The following is a 16644-nucleotide window of genomic DNA, read 5'->3' on the forward strand; positions in this document are numbered from 1 at the left end:
AAGGTTTTTAATATCTATACCTTCATTTTCCAATACAACAAGAATAAACATTAAAAATTCCTGACAATCTTGCTGAATATTCTGCGTAAATTGAGTAGAACCAGAACATATTTCCAAAACATTTAGAATATCAGAAACACTTTGTATCTTATTTTTATCACTACTACATTTCTCATAAACAGAATACAACATCGAACAGAGTCTTTTTTCCCGATTTTCAACAATTTGCTGTTCCAAACGTTCAAGAAAAAAAAAAAAACATTAACAACTACATTAGCATAGCAGTAGACACAAGAACTATTTTCAAACTGATAACCAACATTCTCTTCAACACTGTCCTTTTTCTTTTTGCTTGCAATCACCACTTCATTTTGTTTTTTTTCTTTCTCTACAGTTTCACTACAGATATTCTCAAATCTTCTTTTTCTACCTATCACACGCTTTTCAAATACTGGATATTGACCTAAATTGGGTGCATATTCTCTTCTTAACCTATTATACTCTTTCACACAATTTGCGTCTGCACTAACCTTTGTCTCATCAAAATCATTTAAGTACAATCCAGATAAAGTTCTCACTCGAGACAAAGCATCATATGCCATACCCTCTTTAAATACGGAACTTCCAATATTCACTAAAGCACTATCTACACTTAAACCTTGAGATTTATGAATGGTCACCGCATACGCCAAAGAAATAGGAAACTGTTTACTGTGTACATACACATCTTTTACAAGCAAAAACCGAGCTGAACAACGACTAACTTGTTGTACTTCTGCAATTTCATCAAATTTGATTTTCAAAAATTCAATACCATCTCTGTTTACAAAATCAACAAAATCAACAATTTTGTCCATTGCTCAATTTACTAAACCTTTTTCCACATTCAAATTACATCGTAAAATTACCGTACAGTTTACACATGCATATAAATTCTTTTTTAAAGCAGCAGTTTTAATTATAGATTTCTCTAAAGAATCCAATTTCCTCTTCAACTTTTCAGTCAAAATAAAAGTGATTCCTCCATGTTCTATTTTATCAATAGCTTACAATTTTATAATTTCTTCATTTTCCAACTTTAAAATGTCTTCATTGATTCTAGAAAATTCACATAGTGTTGGCATTAAGCAGATTACAGATTTGTTTTCTGCAATTCTCATATATATTTTCTCAGGAACAATATTTTCATTTGGAAACAAACTGGAAAGTAATCGTCTCTGTAAAGCTTCTTTGCCATGTTTAGTCACTTTTCCAATTCTTATATTTTGAAGAATAGTTCCATAATCAGCATAATTTGCCTGTCGCATATTTGTAATAAGTTCCTTATACTCAAAATATGACCAAATGTTAACATTTCCAATGCTCCCCAAAGACCTTCTGGTATCTTCATATGCCAGTGTTTTAAAACATTGGTTGTCCTTTTACAGGAGTAAATTGTAGTAGATCTCCAAAAACAAGGAATGTTTTCCTCTAAATAATACGTCACACTATGTTTTAAGAATTTGCTGCATTCTTAAATGCACAAAGGCAAGCATTAAGTTTGATACCATGCTTACCTCATCAATAATGAGAAGTTTCATTTTCTTCAAGACTCTTGAAACTTCACAACAAGCTTCTCTAGATAGCTTGTGGTATTCCAATTTGTTTTCATGCTCTACTGGTAGCATTAATAAACAATGTAAAGTAATTCCTTTAATAGTGTGTGCTGCCAATCCAGTTGGAGCAGTGACAACACAAGGCAAATGCGACTCAGTTGTTTTCTGTAGAAAAGTTGTGATTACTTTAAATAAAAAACGTTTGCCTGTTCCAGCTTGTCCACTCACATACATTCGGATAGTGGAAATGATGAGCAAGAGCACTCTTTCTTCTCATGAAGTAATCCACGGTCAATCTGTTCTCTCACTTGCTCATATATTTGTTTCTGCTCAACATTTAGTAGTTCTTCCAAGTTTCCTAAGTTTGTTACATCTTCTTGAGCTTGATACATTGCTGTTTCCACCTTTTCCATAGCAGTTGCTGCTTCATTTTGAACAATTGGTTCTCCTAGTGGATCCTGACTCTACAGAGCAGAAGTTTGACTGTCTTGAAAACTGTCTCTAGCAATCTCAGCTGCAATTGTAGCTTCTTGCTCAATTTCGTCGTTCAACATTTTCACATAATTAGCAAAAACAGGACATTCTATAGTATCTTTACTTGTGTTGAACAAATCTTCATAGCGCTCAAAATCACCAAGTAATTCCATTTCTGAACGACACGGCTTGAAAAGTTGCAAAAGAGCTAAATAGTAAAATTCCCTTTTGTCAGGAGTTTCGCAACTCAGTTTACGGTGATTAATCAAATGTCCTTTTCTTTGTTTCACCAAACATCCTTCAGAACCATTCACAGCATATATATCATTATTGATGTTTTCGGTAATATTCCGTTTAAAAATATAGTTTTGCAGCACTTCATAGAGACGCATGTTCTCAAGATGATGACTTCTATTTGGATAATATGTATCCAACATATTTGTTTTCACAATAACTGTACTTTCTGGCTCTTTTTCAGCTAAATATTCAATTTCTTGTACAGATTTAAGTACTCGATTTCTTGTTGCAGCAAGACCTAGACCCACCCAAATAATTCTTCTAGATTTGGAGTATAGACTTGTAGATGATAAGCAATCTAAACATTCATATGCTCCAATTTCTCGATGAGATAACATCTTCAACTGTACTTATTTAATTTCTTACTTAGACTCTTCTCGTGGGAAATCTCTTCCCACATTTCCTTCAATTCTGTCTTTTCTGATTTGGTTATGTAGGATGTTACATATCGAGCAACAGCAATGGAATTGTCTGCAATGTAATGAATATCCGTGTTAGCATTCCACAAGGACAAAATGACACATTTACTACTGTAAAACGGTTAAGTGACTGCACAAATCCCATGTATATAACTACTACATGTTAGGGAACAACCCTGGCTCAGTTTTGCAAATACATATGCAATTTACTACATTATCTTTGCCAACATTACTTCAAAAAAAGTGACACAATACAACAACAAAGACGCGCAAGGGGTTTGTAAGTCTGTCATGTACCCCCTATATTAGAACTCCGGGAAGGTGGCGGTCCGTGGGGTGTGTGCAGGGGCTTAAGCCCCCCTCACCCCCACAAGGTGTTTTAAAAAATATATTTTTTTTTGAAAAGACGCCCCGGGGGATGGGGTCCCCGTAGATGATAAAATTTTGCAAATGAGGCTATTTTTTTTAACTGTAGATTTACTGTGCGCGTGCCATGTACGACGTACGGTGCAAACTCTGTAATTCATCCCGTAAGCGTACCTAAGCAAGAACAAATAAAATATTTTGACATTGGTGATCATTGTAAAACCCCCTAAGCAGCCCTAGGGGGTCAGGAAGTCCTATAGCAAATAGCAAACTTTTCCTGTCAATCTATACACTCAATCTACACACATATACAAATAAATACCAAATCACAATTATCCCCACATTAAATCAAAAGGAAACACACTTTTATATTGCTTGAACTTTTAAACCCTTTCCAACTGACAAAACTTTCAACCCTTCCCCCATTCCACATTCTGCCAGTTACCATAGAAACACTTCAGGGAACACCTAATTGAGCACACAGGTGAAAAGTTAATCATATATTGTTGCACATCAAAACAGCAAGTGTGCTTGACTTGTCAATATACCAGCTTATTTTAAGTAATGTTCTTTTCTATCACTTTTTCTTAACCAATAAATAACAGGCTTTTAAAAAACAAAAAATTGCACCCTAGTTTTCTATCTAAAAAGTTTTCAAACAACCAATCACTTCTTTGCTTTTTTCAAAACTCAAGTTATCCACCATTTTAGAAAAAAAATCTTCAAACTGCCCTTTCATTTACAGAGACCATCTGAGTGCATCCAGACCTCTCTTCAAGATGCTTAGAGCGTGGATTGAGGGACACAGCTATATTTTCTGGAGCCAAAGGTACGCAGAATAGAAATAAGTTCACAAAGTCCTCGGTTTACCAAATGTAGACATTAAATGGATTGGACAGAGAGGATTAAAGTGGCACCAATTGGTGCATTTGGTGAAATCCTTTTTGCATTTCCAACACCCTGACCTCATAATTGTGCACTGTGGTGGCAATAACATGACATTTGTATCAGTGATGTCATGAGTGATGTCACTGACCATGTCATGAGTGATGTAATATGTGACCTCATCAGCAGTGCATTGCAGGCGTGCAAGTTATAGTGAGTCCAACTAACTATAACGTGGGAATTTCAATGGTTTTATGTCAGTAAAATTTCCAGCTAACTATAACTGGGGTGAAACCTATAGTTTTTTCAGTTTATTTAATAGGTTCTTTAAATGCTAATTCCTAACTATAACTGGTGTGAAACCTATGGTTTTTTCAGTGAATTTCATAGGTTTTTTAAATGCTAATTCCTAACTATAACTGGTGTGAAACCTATGGTTTTTTCAGTGAATTTCAAAGTTTTTTTTAATGCTAATTCCTAACTATATAAGACCTGAAAGCCCACCAGGAATCTCCAGTATGCGCCAGGGGACTGCATTGCAGAGAGGTGTAATGAAGCCACGACCCTTTTTACACCTCTCTGCAACGCAGCCCCCGTGCATGTTTGAAGAGGGGGAACTAATTTCCCTTGCATACTGGGGGCTCCTGGGGCCTAACTAGCCCACCTGGAACCTCCAGTATGCTCCAGGGGGCTGCATTGCAGAGGTGTAATGAGGCTATGCCCCTTGTTACACCTCTCTGCAATGCAGCCCCCTGCCGCGTAATTCCCCTTGCAAACTGCGGGTCCCTGGGGGCCAACTAGCCCACCAGGAGCCTCCAGTTTGCGCCAGGGGGCTCCATTGCAGAGAGGTGTAATGAGGCCACACCCTTTTTACACCTCTCTGCAATGCAGGCAACTGGCGCGTTTGCAGAGGGGGGACTAATTCCCCTTGCATACTGGGGGTCCCTGGGTCATATCTGCCCAAACACCGATATTCTGAACGATTGAAAATGACTTTTCTTGAGGAACATTTGGATTTGGATTATCATGTCCTATACTTTGGAATTTTTGAAAGACTGACATTGAGGATGCTATAAATTACTCAAGTCTGCCCGAATTGTGTGGGTAAAATTGATACTTAGTCACTTTAAATAAGAATGTACTTACGTCTTGTCTAACATTTGGAAGAAATATCTAGTTATATGATAACAGGATACCGACATAACTTGAAGGAAATAAGAACGCCCTGAAGAAGTTCTGTTGTATAGAGCGAAACGTTTCGGCTGGCTGTGGTACATAAACTTAAGGAAAATAAAAGCATTTGAATATACACCAAGATTCAGCGCTTCAATAAGGACTCTAAGTGATATGATTTGATTGGACTCATTGTGCAAGTGGTGCTGTGCCAAACTTTGGAATATTCTCCACTACTCTGCACTACTTACTCTCTCCTACTTCAATACTCACTCTCTACTACTCATTCTCTACTACTCTACTAATCTCTACTACTCTCTCTCTACTACTCAGTCCCTACTACTCGCTACTCACTACTCCCTACTACTCACTATCTACTACTCTCTACTACTCACTCTCTACTACTCTCTCTCTACTACTCACTCTTTGCTACTCACTACTACTCTCTAATACTCACTCTCTACTTCTCACTCTCTACTACTCTCTACTACTCACTCTCTACTACTCTCTCTCTACTACTTACTCTCTACTACTCACTCTACTACTCACTCTCTACTACTCTCTACTACTCACTCTCTACTACTCTCTCTCTACTACTCTCTACTACTCACTCTACTACTCACTCCCTGCTACTCTCTACTATTCTCTCTGCTACTCACTCTACTACTCACTCTCTACTACTCACTCTCTACTACTCTCTACTACTCATTCTTTACTACTCACTCTCTACTACTCTCTAATACTCACTCTACTATTCACTCTACCACTCTCTACTACTCACTCTCTGCTACTCTCTCTACTGCTCTCTACTACTCTCTACTACTCACTCTCTACTCTCTATTACTCACTCTCTACTCTCTACCTCTCTACCTCTCTCTACTTCTCTCTCTACTAGTCTCTACCTCTCTACCGCTACCTCTCTACCTCTACCTCTCTACCTCTACACCTCTACCTCGCTACCTCTCTCTACACGCACACATATACACATATATGCATATATATTCATATGCATTTATATATATGTATGTGTATGTATATATATATTAAAAAAAAATAATAATATTTTTTTTTAAAACAGCTACTTTTTTTTAAAACTGTCATTCTTTTTCCCGGGTGCTCCCCCCGCGAAAACAAAAAAAAGATTTATTTGTTTTGCCCTGCGGGGCCCTTTTATGACCCCCACATCAAACCTAGGGGGTCTACTCTCCCCCAATATGGTCAATTCCCCCTTTGTTTTAGCCACCTCTTGTGTCTCACTCTCAATCCTACTGAGACACAAAATGGCGGCCGCTCCGGACTGTTTGGAATGACACCCGAGAGCCAATCAGCTTTCCGCACGCAGGTCGTGCAGCGTGCCCGGTACGTGCCCCGGTGCGCGTACCGGGGAGCTGCCATAGATATACATATTTTTTTGAAGCTAAATTACTCAAAAACCACTAGAGCACATATCTTGAGACATAGCAAAGGCACATCGGGCTACCAGTCCCTACAATTTAGCCAAATTTGGTGGAAATCCATTCAGCCGTTCGGGCTAAAAGTGAGTTTGACCGCCCTATGGAAATTAACATGGGGAAAACACATTTTGGGACCCCTCTTTTATCTCAGCCCCCGCTTCACGAATCCCTCCAAACTTTCAAGGAAGGATCGGAGCTCCGCGAGGCAAATTTGAGGAAATTTTCAGGCAGATTCGTCAACCAGCGCCAAAGTTATTCCAAATAGAATTATGAGATTTTGCATTGAAAAAAATCCTAACTATAACTACCTACTGGTAGGTAATATGGTAATATATATATATATATATATATATATATATATATATATATATATATATATATATATATATATATATATATATATATATATATATATATATATATATATATATATATATATATATATATATATATATATATATATATATTGTCCACAACTTTTTCCTTCACAGAAAGCTCGCACTAGGGATGTGTTTAACCGCAGTTTATTAAAGCAAAGTAACGCATTTCGACAGGAAGAGCTGTCTTGATCACACAATTGCATATCGTAACAGGAAGTCCATACATAGGTATACAACACTAAGAAAGGACTGAAAGTTAGATAACTAGTGTCCAATTCTTAACTTGGCGGCCATCTTGTAATGGTGTATATACATAAGTGGCATCACAGTCATAACCAGTTTTACATCCCTATGTACTTGTATAACCAACTTAAAAAAGTATATCATGTACATGATCTTTGTATATTCACAGGAATTTCATATATATACATATTGTGCAATATTGCAGAAATGGATAACATATTCTTTCGACATAGTGTCCTAATAATATCATGAATCCTGTTATCTGCTTATTCACATTTATATATACAAAGACTACAAAGGGTATACTATGTACAGTCTACTTAAAGATTAAAAAACAGCTGTGCTATATACACTGAGTTCATATATACACTATTTACACGAAAATCAGTATGACAGTCGGGCAGCTCCTATCTTTGATATCGTGTCTATTTACATAACTGCCCAGATGATCGTAAGTAGTGTTGGCTATATTAGGCATAGTGCCCTAGTTCATCCAGAACTATACCATACTATAGTTCAAAAAAGTATGTCACAATCTCTCATGTGAACAATGAAATTTCCTGACTGACCTAGCTAATGACACAAATATCATCATTCGCCCCGCAGACAAAGGGGGCAATATCGTGTTGTGGCCTAAAGACTTGTACATCATTGAGGCACAGAGACAGTTGGACAATGAACCATTTTATATACCTGTGAATACCAATGTGTAACATAACAGTATCACGGATATATGGGAAAAGCTGAAAGAGTGGGAACAGACAGGTTTACTAACATGGGAAGAATATTGTTTTCTAAAAAGAGATTACCCAAAACTGTCAATACTATATCTTCTCCCAAAAGTACATAAGAACCCCACTTCTCCACCAGGGAGACCCATCGTTTCCTCTATTGGAAGTGCCCTAGAGAATGTCTCTAAGTATGTTGATTTCTTTTTGAGGGAATATGTGACCAGTTTACCATCGTATGTGAGAGACAGTACTGATTTTATCTGTAAACTTCAGGATGTGGTATGGGAGCCCACTGACTTGTTACTTACTATGAATGTGAATTCCTTGTATACTATAATTGATCATAAGGAAGGTATACAAGCTAGCCATCACTACTTACAAAGGAGATCCATACAATTCTTGGATCACACAAACATGATATTGGACATGATGTCATTATGTTTAACCAGTAACATTTTTATGTTCAATGGGAATCTCTTTCAACAGATCTGTGGCACGGCTATGGGCACATGTTTTGCGCCAAGTTTCGCCAACCTTTTCCTAGGAAAATGGGAGGAGGAGATCAGATCTGACCACGCCTTGAACTTGTATTTTTCAAAAGTAAAGATGTGGCTCAGATATATCGATGATTTGTTCGTCATTTGGATGGGTGGGGAAACAACGGCAAAATAATTCATTCACAATCTGAATACCAACAACTATAACATCACATTAACGAGTCAGATCAGTGGCACCTACATTGAGTTTTTAGATCTACGCATAACAGCTGAACATGTCCTGACTACCAGTCTCTACAGAAAAACAACAGCGGGTAATACTCTTCTTCATGCCCTCAGCAGCCATTCGGATACTCTTAAGTGGAGTATTCCATATGGTGAGCTGCTGAGGGCAAGAAGAAATTGTAGTACTATCTTTGCCTTTGAAAATGAGATTGACATCATGATGTTCAGATTCAGAGATAGAGGTTACCCCGAATGGGTACTCAATAAAGCAAAAGAAAGAGTTATGAGTGTAGAACGTAACTCACTATTGAATCCCAATGATGATACTAACACTCAAGATCATAACCAGGATTCTGAAGTTACGTTGAGGGCAATATTTACCTTCAATAGTAATTCAACTGAAATATCTAAAATACTAGCTGACAAATGGGACGTACTGACCAGTGACCCTATCATCGGTCCCAGTATGCCACGCAGGCCCCAAATTACATACAGAAAAAGGAGAAGCATTAGAGACATCATTGTTCGCAATGATGTTACATCCAGAAAAACAATAAATGATCACCAACTTAAGGGCTTCTACCCTTGCGGGCACTGTAAAGCTTGTCGTAACAGCAGTATGGTGAAATCTTTTTCCATTCCTGGTTTTGACACTCCTAAAAACATTGACCAATTTCTGCCTTGTAGTTCCACCTTTTGTGTATATGTACTGATGTGCCCATGTAAGATGAAATATGTGGGGAGTACTACACTTATGACCAAAAAAAGAGTTCTTGAACATATCCGGGTGATAACCAACAATGACCCCCACTACCCCATAGCGAGACACTTTGAACTTTTTCATCGCTCCAATAGCAATCTGTTAAGTTTTTTTGCTTTGGAACAAGTTCACATGGGTCCTAGGGGTGGTAATAGAACTCTTGCCCTTCGGAAAGGTGAATCGAAGTGGATAATTAATCTTGAGACCAAATATCCAAAAGGCCATAATCTGGATGAAGAACTTGCCTACCATTTAAAGGATTAATGTTTGGTCTTGGTCTTCTACATGTCATTGACCTGCTAATTGCCAGTTTATTTTATTAATCTGTAACATGCTTTTCGTGTTTTTTGAATTTCATAACAAAAAATGTCAATGTATTTCACTTGTAGGAAGAAAGGACAGGTTACTTGAGTAGTGGACTGTTGCATCCGTCCCTGATAACCTACCCCTTTCTCCCGAGGGTCCTGTCTATCAGATAATAACTTGCACTTTTTTCTCGTTAAAGAATTTATTCTGAATTATGCACTTGTATTTTTTCATCACCTATTTTTCTTCTCTTTATTGACACAGGAAGCGTTTATAGGTATTCTTGGTATATGTAACAGCTTATCTTTGAATACATATTATATAATTTGTGGGACACGTTTTATCAAATTGTTTAGACTACAATGGTATAGTTCTGGATGAACTAGGGCACTATGCCTAATATAGCCAACACTACTTACGATCATCTGGGCAGTTATGTAAATAGACACGATATCAAAGATAGGAGCTGCCCCACTGTCACACTGATTTTCGTGTAAATAGTGTATATATGAACTCAGTGTATGTAGTACAGCTGTTTTTAATCTTTAAGTAGACTGTACATAGTATACCCTTTGTAGTCTTTGTATATATAAATGTGAATAAGCATATAACAGGATTCATGATATTATTAGGACACTATGTCGAAAGAATATGTTATCCATTTCTGCAATATTGCACAATATGTATATATATGAAATTCCTGTGTATATACAAAGATCATGTACATAATATACTTTTTTAAGTTCGTTATACATGTACATAGGGATGAAAAACGTTATGACTGTGATACCACTTATGTATATATACCATTACAAGATGGCCGCCAAGTTAAGAATTGGACACTAGTTATCTAACTTTTAGTCCTTTCTTAGTGTTGCATACCTATGTATGGACTTCCTGTTACAATATGCAATTGTGTGATCAAGACAGCTCTTCCTGTCAAAATGCGTTACTTTGCTTTAATAAACTGAGGTTAAACTCATCCCTAGTGCGAGCTTTCTGTGAAGGAAAAAGTTGTGGAGAATTAATTGCCAAGTGATCCGCTCGGTTCTTGCTCGCCATCTGTCAACGGGCCCTGGACTTCAGAATACGGGTCGCTTTTCTGGTGTAATATATATATATATATATATATATATATATATATATATATATATATATATATATATATATATATATATATATATATTACCTACTGGCGGTCGCCAGTAGGTAGTTATAGTTAGGATAATTTTCAATGTTAAATCTCAACATTCTATTTTGAATAACTTTGGCGCCGGTTGACGAATCTGCCTGAAATTTTCAGGAAAATGGTCTCATGGCGGTCCGGTCCTTCCCTGAAAGTTTGGGGGGGATTCGTCAAGCGGGGGCCGAGATAAAAGGGGGGTCCCAAAACGCGTTTTCCCCATGTTAATTTCCATAGGGCGGTCGATTTCACTTTTAGCCCGAACGGCTGAATGGATTTCCACCAAACTTGGCAAAATTGTAGGGACTGGTAGCCCGATGTGCCTTTGCTATGTCTCAAGATATGTGCTCCAGTGGATTTTGAGTAATTTAGGTTCAAAAAAATATATATATCTATAGGCGCTCTCCCGTGCGCGCACCGGAGTGCGCTCCAGGCGCGACACGCGACTTGCGCGCAGGAAGCTGATTGGATCTCAGTTGTCTGTAAACATTCTAAACAGTGCGGAGCGGCCGCCATCTTGTGTCTCGGTAAAATCGAGACACAAGGGGTTTGAAAAAAAAAGGGGCAAATGACCATAAGGGGGAAGAGTAGACCCCCTCTGACCCCCTAGGTTTGATGTAGGGACTAAAATAGGGTCCTGCAGGGCATTAAAATTTTTTTTTCGTTTTGCGCGGGGGAAGCGCATGGTACGCGCACCGGCGAAGCACGGGGAAAATCCAGGACCATATTTATGAAGGCCTTGCGCTGTTAGTTTTGCGCTTCCTGTGCGTCAATTTTTGTGACGCACCAGCGGTGTAAAAAAATGCGCATTGTTATGCAATATTTAAAAAGTGACGCATCTATCTAGATGCGTCACTTTTTAAATATAGTGCAACGAGGTACATTTTATTACACTGCTGGTGTTATGCGTCACTTTTCTGTGCGCACTCCTTATGACATTCCAGATGTGTCATATTTAATGTATGACGAATCATGTTGCAGATACAATATGGCGCAGAGTTTTAAAAAGTGACCCATGTACCTAGATGCGTCACTTTTTAAAAATAGCGTCAGGTATAATGCATGCAGAGGGGGTGTTCTCCCGCAAAAAGCTTTGTAATAGCGACGCAGTGAAATCTTTGAGATTTCACTGCGTCAGTTTTAGGATGCTGTTGCGTCAAAATCTTGTGCCTGCTTTACAGCAGGTGTTAGACTGAGGCAAGACCTTTCATATGCTGCTTTCCCCATTTGAAAGGACACATTACTGGAGTTGCGTCACTTTTGTGACGCACTCCAGCAATGCGTTACTTGGAATGTCATAAGGAGTGCGCACAGAAAAGGACGCATTGCACCAGTAGTGTAAAAAAATGTGTTGCGTTGCGTTATATTTAAAAAGTGAGGTATCTAGGTAGATGGGTCACTTTTTAAAATCAAGCGCCACATTATATCTGCGTGAGGTATAATGCATGCAGAGGGGGTGTTCTCCCACTAAAAGCTTTGTAATAGCGACGCAGTGAAATGTTTGAGATTTCACTGCGTCACTTTTAGGATGCTGTTGCATCCTTTAAATATAGTGCAACGAGGCACATTTTATTACACTGCTGGTGTGATGCGTCACTTTTCTGTCCACAGTCCTTATGACATTCCAGATGTGTCATATTTAATGTATGACGAATCATGTTGCAAGGAGTTACAGATACGTCAGTATTTCTGACATATGTGTAAACATAAAAGTGATGCGAGGCCGGCGCAAAATTTTGACGCAATAGCATCCTAAAAGTGACGCAGGGAAATCTCATAGATTTCAGTACGTTGTTATTACCAAGCTTTTTGCGAGGGATTGCCCCCTCTGCATACATTATACCTGATGCAGATACAATATGGCGCAGAGTTTTAAAAAGTGACCCATGTACCTAGATGCGTCACTTTTTAAAAAATAGTGTCAGGTATAATGCATGCAGAGGGGGTGTTCCTTGCAAAAAGCTTGGTAATAATGACGCAGTGCGTCACTTTTAGGATGCAGTTGCGCCAAAATCTTGCGCCTGCTTCACAGCAAACCTTTCACATGGTGCTTTTTCCATGTGAAAGGACACATTATTGGAGTTGCGTCACTTTTGTGACGCACTCCTGCAATGCGTTACTTTTGTGTTTACAGATATGTCAGAAATACTGACATATCTGTAACTCCTTGCGAATTGATTAGTCATATATTAAATATGACATATCTGGAATGTCATAAGGAGTGCGTCCAGAAAAGTGACGCATCGCTATTTTCACGTAGCGATGCGTCACTTTTCAGAAATGAGGCCTCCAGTTTATTCACTGTGTCATAACTTTCTTTTCTAACACTCACCTTCTTTCAGTCCTCCTACTTCACTTCCTTTCACCTCTCATACCTTTCTGTTCTTTCTTACTCATTCTCCTTTCAATTATCAATGCACTATATTTCACTTACTCTTCATTTTTTAAGATTATAGCTCTTTGATGAGAATTGGAGGTAGTTCTGAAAAGAACTTTTGGTTTTCTTCTTTTAACTGAAGAGGAACAAAAACAGGGAATAGAAACTGCTCAACAGGAGCAAAAAGAAAAGAAAAAAATTAGGGGTGGGAAGGGCAGTGATGGTTCTCCAATGCCCGAACCATGAGCAGGACACTTTGCTCCCCATAGGTGAGGAGTTGATTGCAGTATCTGCATCTGACGACCCCATGGTTGAATGCAGGTTGAATGTTTGCTACCTGCCCCTGAGATTGTTCTCTTCCAGAAGAAGTTGCTCCTCCTGTTGATGTAGAGGCCCCATCTCTGGGAACCTCCTGTGCCAGAGCCCTGACACTTTCCCGGGCAAAATTCTGGGGGTGCCTCCTCTCCACATGGCGAATCATGGTGAAGTTGCCAAAAGAGTATTTTTTTGGGGGGTTACCCCGTGACAGGACCTGTTTGCAGATCCTGCACTCTACTTTTGGTGCATTCACCTTCTTCTGGCCTTCTGGAAACTTAAAAAATTTCCAGATGAAATGTTCCTTCACCTTTGGGGTAGGAGGCTCTTCATCAATGAAATCATTGGAGTCATCTTCACTGCTGGATGGTCTGGCAGCCATGATGAATCCAGGAATATGGAGCAGCAAAAAAGGCAGGTCTTTCAGTCACAAAAGTGAAAGAAGAAGTGAAGGAAATGGGTGGGGATTTCATTCATTGTAAAAAAAAACTGTTAGCAACCAATGAAAAGTGTTATTTTAGGGTCACATGACCCGACGCGTTTACGCTGCGCGCTCCGGAGCACTTCCGGGTGCGTTTACGCAGCGCGATCGTAGGCGCTTCCGGGTCGCAAACGTGGCGCGATCGTAGGCGCTTTTCCGTGCGTTTATGCGCCGCGCACGTATGCGCTTCCGAGGGCACTTACGTTGCGCGCCGAAGTGACGTCATCAATCTTTTATAGAAATGCATAATCATTTTCCATATTAAAAAAAACAAATTTTATTTGTATGGTACGAAATGTTTTGCATTATTATTAACTTTTCATTCATATTTTTTTTTCACGAACGACAGTTGCGCTCTGGGTGCGCTTTCAGATGAGCTCTCGGAGAAGCTTACAGGAGAGCTTAGCTGAAAGCTTCCCGGAGCGCGCACCCAGAGCGCAAAAGAAAAAAAATATAAAAAAAAATGAATACTTAAAAAAAAACAGCAAATTGTAAAAAAAAAAAGGTTAGAAACTCGATATACAAAGGAATTAGCATTTAAAAAACTATGAAATTCACTGAAAAAACCATAGGTTTCACACCAGTTATAGTTAGGAATTAGCATTTAAAAAACCTATGAAATTCACTGAAAAAACCATAGGTTTCACACCAGTTATAGTTAGGAATTAGCATTTAAAAAACCTATTAAATTCACTGAAAAAACCATAGGTTTCACACCAGTTATAGTTAGCTGGAAATTTTACTGATATAAAACCATTGAAATTCCCACGTTATAGTTAGTTGGACTCACTATAACTTGCGCGCCTGCAATGCACTGCTGATGACGTCACATATTACATCACTCATGACATGGTCAGTGACATCACTCATGACATCACTGATGACACCATCCAGTGAATGTGTGTCTTTCTGAAAAAATAAATATGTTTTATATATGAGTGTGTATACATATGTTTTATTCTAGTATATGGAGTATTGATTTATATAAGTGAGTAAATGTGAGAGTGAGAGATTGTAAGAGTTCCTGTTTAAATAAGTATGTGATTCTATAAGTGATTGTTTAAGAGAGTAAGTATGTGTAAGTTTCCTTAGGAATAAGGTGGTAGTGTGTGTATAGCTGTATATGCAAATAAATGGATGTTCAATAGTTTTTTTGCATGTGTGAGTATATGTGTGAGTAACTTTTGGAAGACTGTCGGTGTGTTAACGGATGTAAAGGTGTTTCACTACATATGATAAGTGAGTATATGTATGAATGACTATATAGAACTGTTGGTGAATGAGTAAATGTGTATATAAATGGTTGAATTACTGAATTGGTTGTTGTAACTGGTATAGGTATCGCCACTTTTTTGTAAATGTTAGTTTCTATTTTTGAATATGTGTTTCAGGGGTTACATTACACTGAAAGGAGGTCCGTCACTCTGTCACAGGGATGGTGTCATCAGTGATGTCATGAGTGATGTCACTGACCATGTCATGAGTGATGTAATATGTGACGTCATCAGCAGTGCATTGCAGGCGCGCAAGTTATAGTGAGTCCAACTAACTATAACGTGGGAATTTCAATGGTTTTATATCAGTAAAATTTCCAGCTAACTATAACTGGTGTGAAACCTATGGTTTTTTCAGTGAATTTAATAGGTTTTTTAAATGCTAATTCCTAACTATAACTGGTGTGAAACCTATGGTTTTTTCAGTGAATATATATATATATATATATATATATATATATATATATATATATATATATATATATAGATATATAGATATATATATTACCTACTGGCGGTCGCCAGTAGGTAGTTATATTTAGGATTTTTTTCAATGCAAAATCTCACAATTCTATTGTGAATAACTTTGGCGTCAGTTGACGAATCTGCCTGAAAATATCCTCACATTTGCCTCGCGGAGCTCCGCTCCTCCCCTGAAAGTTTGGGGGGGATTCGTCAAGCGGGGGCCGAGATAAAAGGGGGGTCCCAAAACGTGTTTTCCCTATGTTAATTTCCATAGGGCGGTCAAACTCACTTTTAGCCCGAACGGCTGATTGGATTTGCACCACACTTGGCAAAATTGTAGGGACTGGTAGCCCGATGTGCCTTTGCTATGTCTCAAGATATGTGCTCCAGTGGTTTTTTAAGTAATTAGGTTCTAAAAAATATATATATCTATGGCAGTGCCCCGGTGCGCGCTCTGGGGAGCGCACCGGGCGCACCACGTGACTTGCGCACGGAAAGCTGATTGGCTCTCGGGTGTCTGTAAACATTCGATACAGTCCGGAGCGGCCACCATCTTGTGTCTCGGTAAAATCGAGACACAAGAGGTGGCAAAAACAAAGGGGGAAATGACCATAAGGGGGCAGAGTAGACCCCCTCTGACCCCCTAGGTTTGATGTGGGGGCCATGAAAGGGCCCCGGTGGCAAAATGTTTTTGTTTTTTTTCGATTTGCGTGGGGGGAGAGCCCGGTACGCGCACGGGCGAGC

The sequence above is a fragment of the Lissotriton vulgaris genome, chromosome 3_2, assembly GCF_964263255.1.
Source record: "Lissotriton vulgaris chromosome 3_2, aLisVul1.2, whole genome shotgun sequence".
In the NCBI taxonomy this organism is placed as follows: domain Eukaryota; kingdom Metazoa; phylum Chordata; class Amphibia; order Caudata; family Salamandridae; genus Lissotriton; species Lissotriton vulgaris.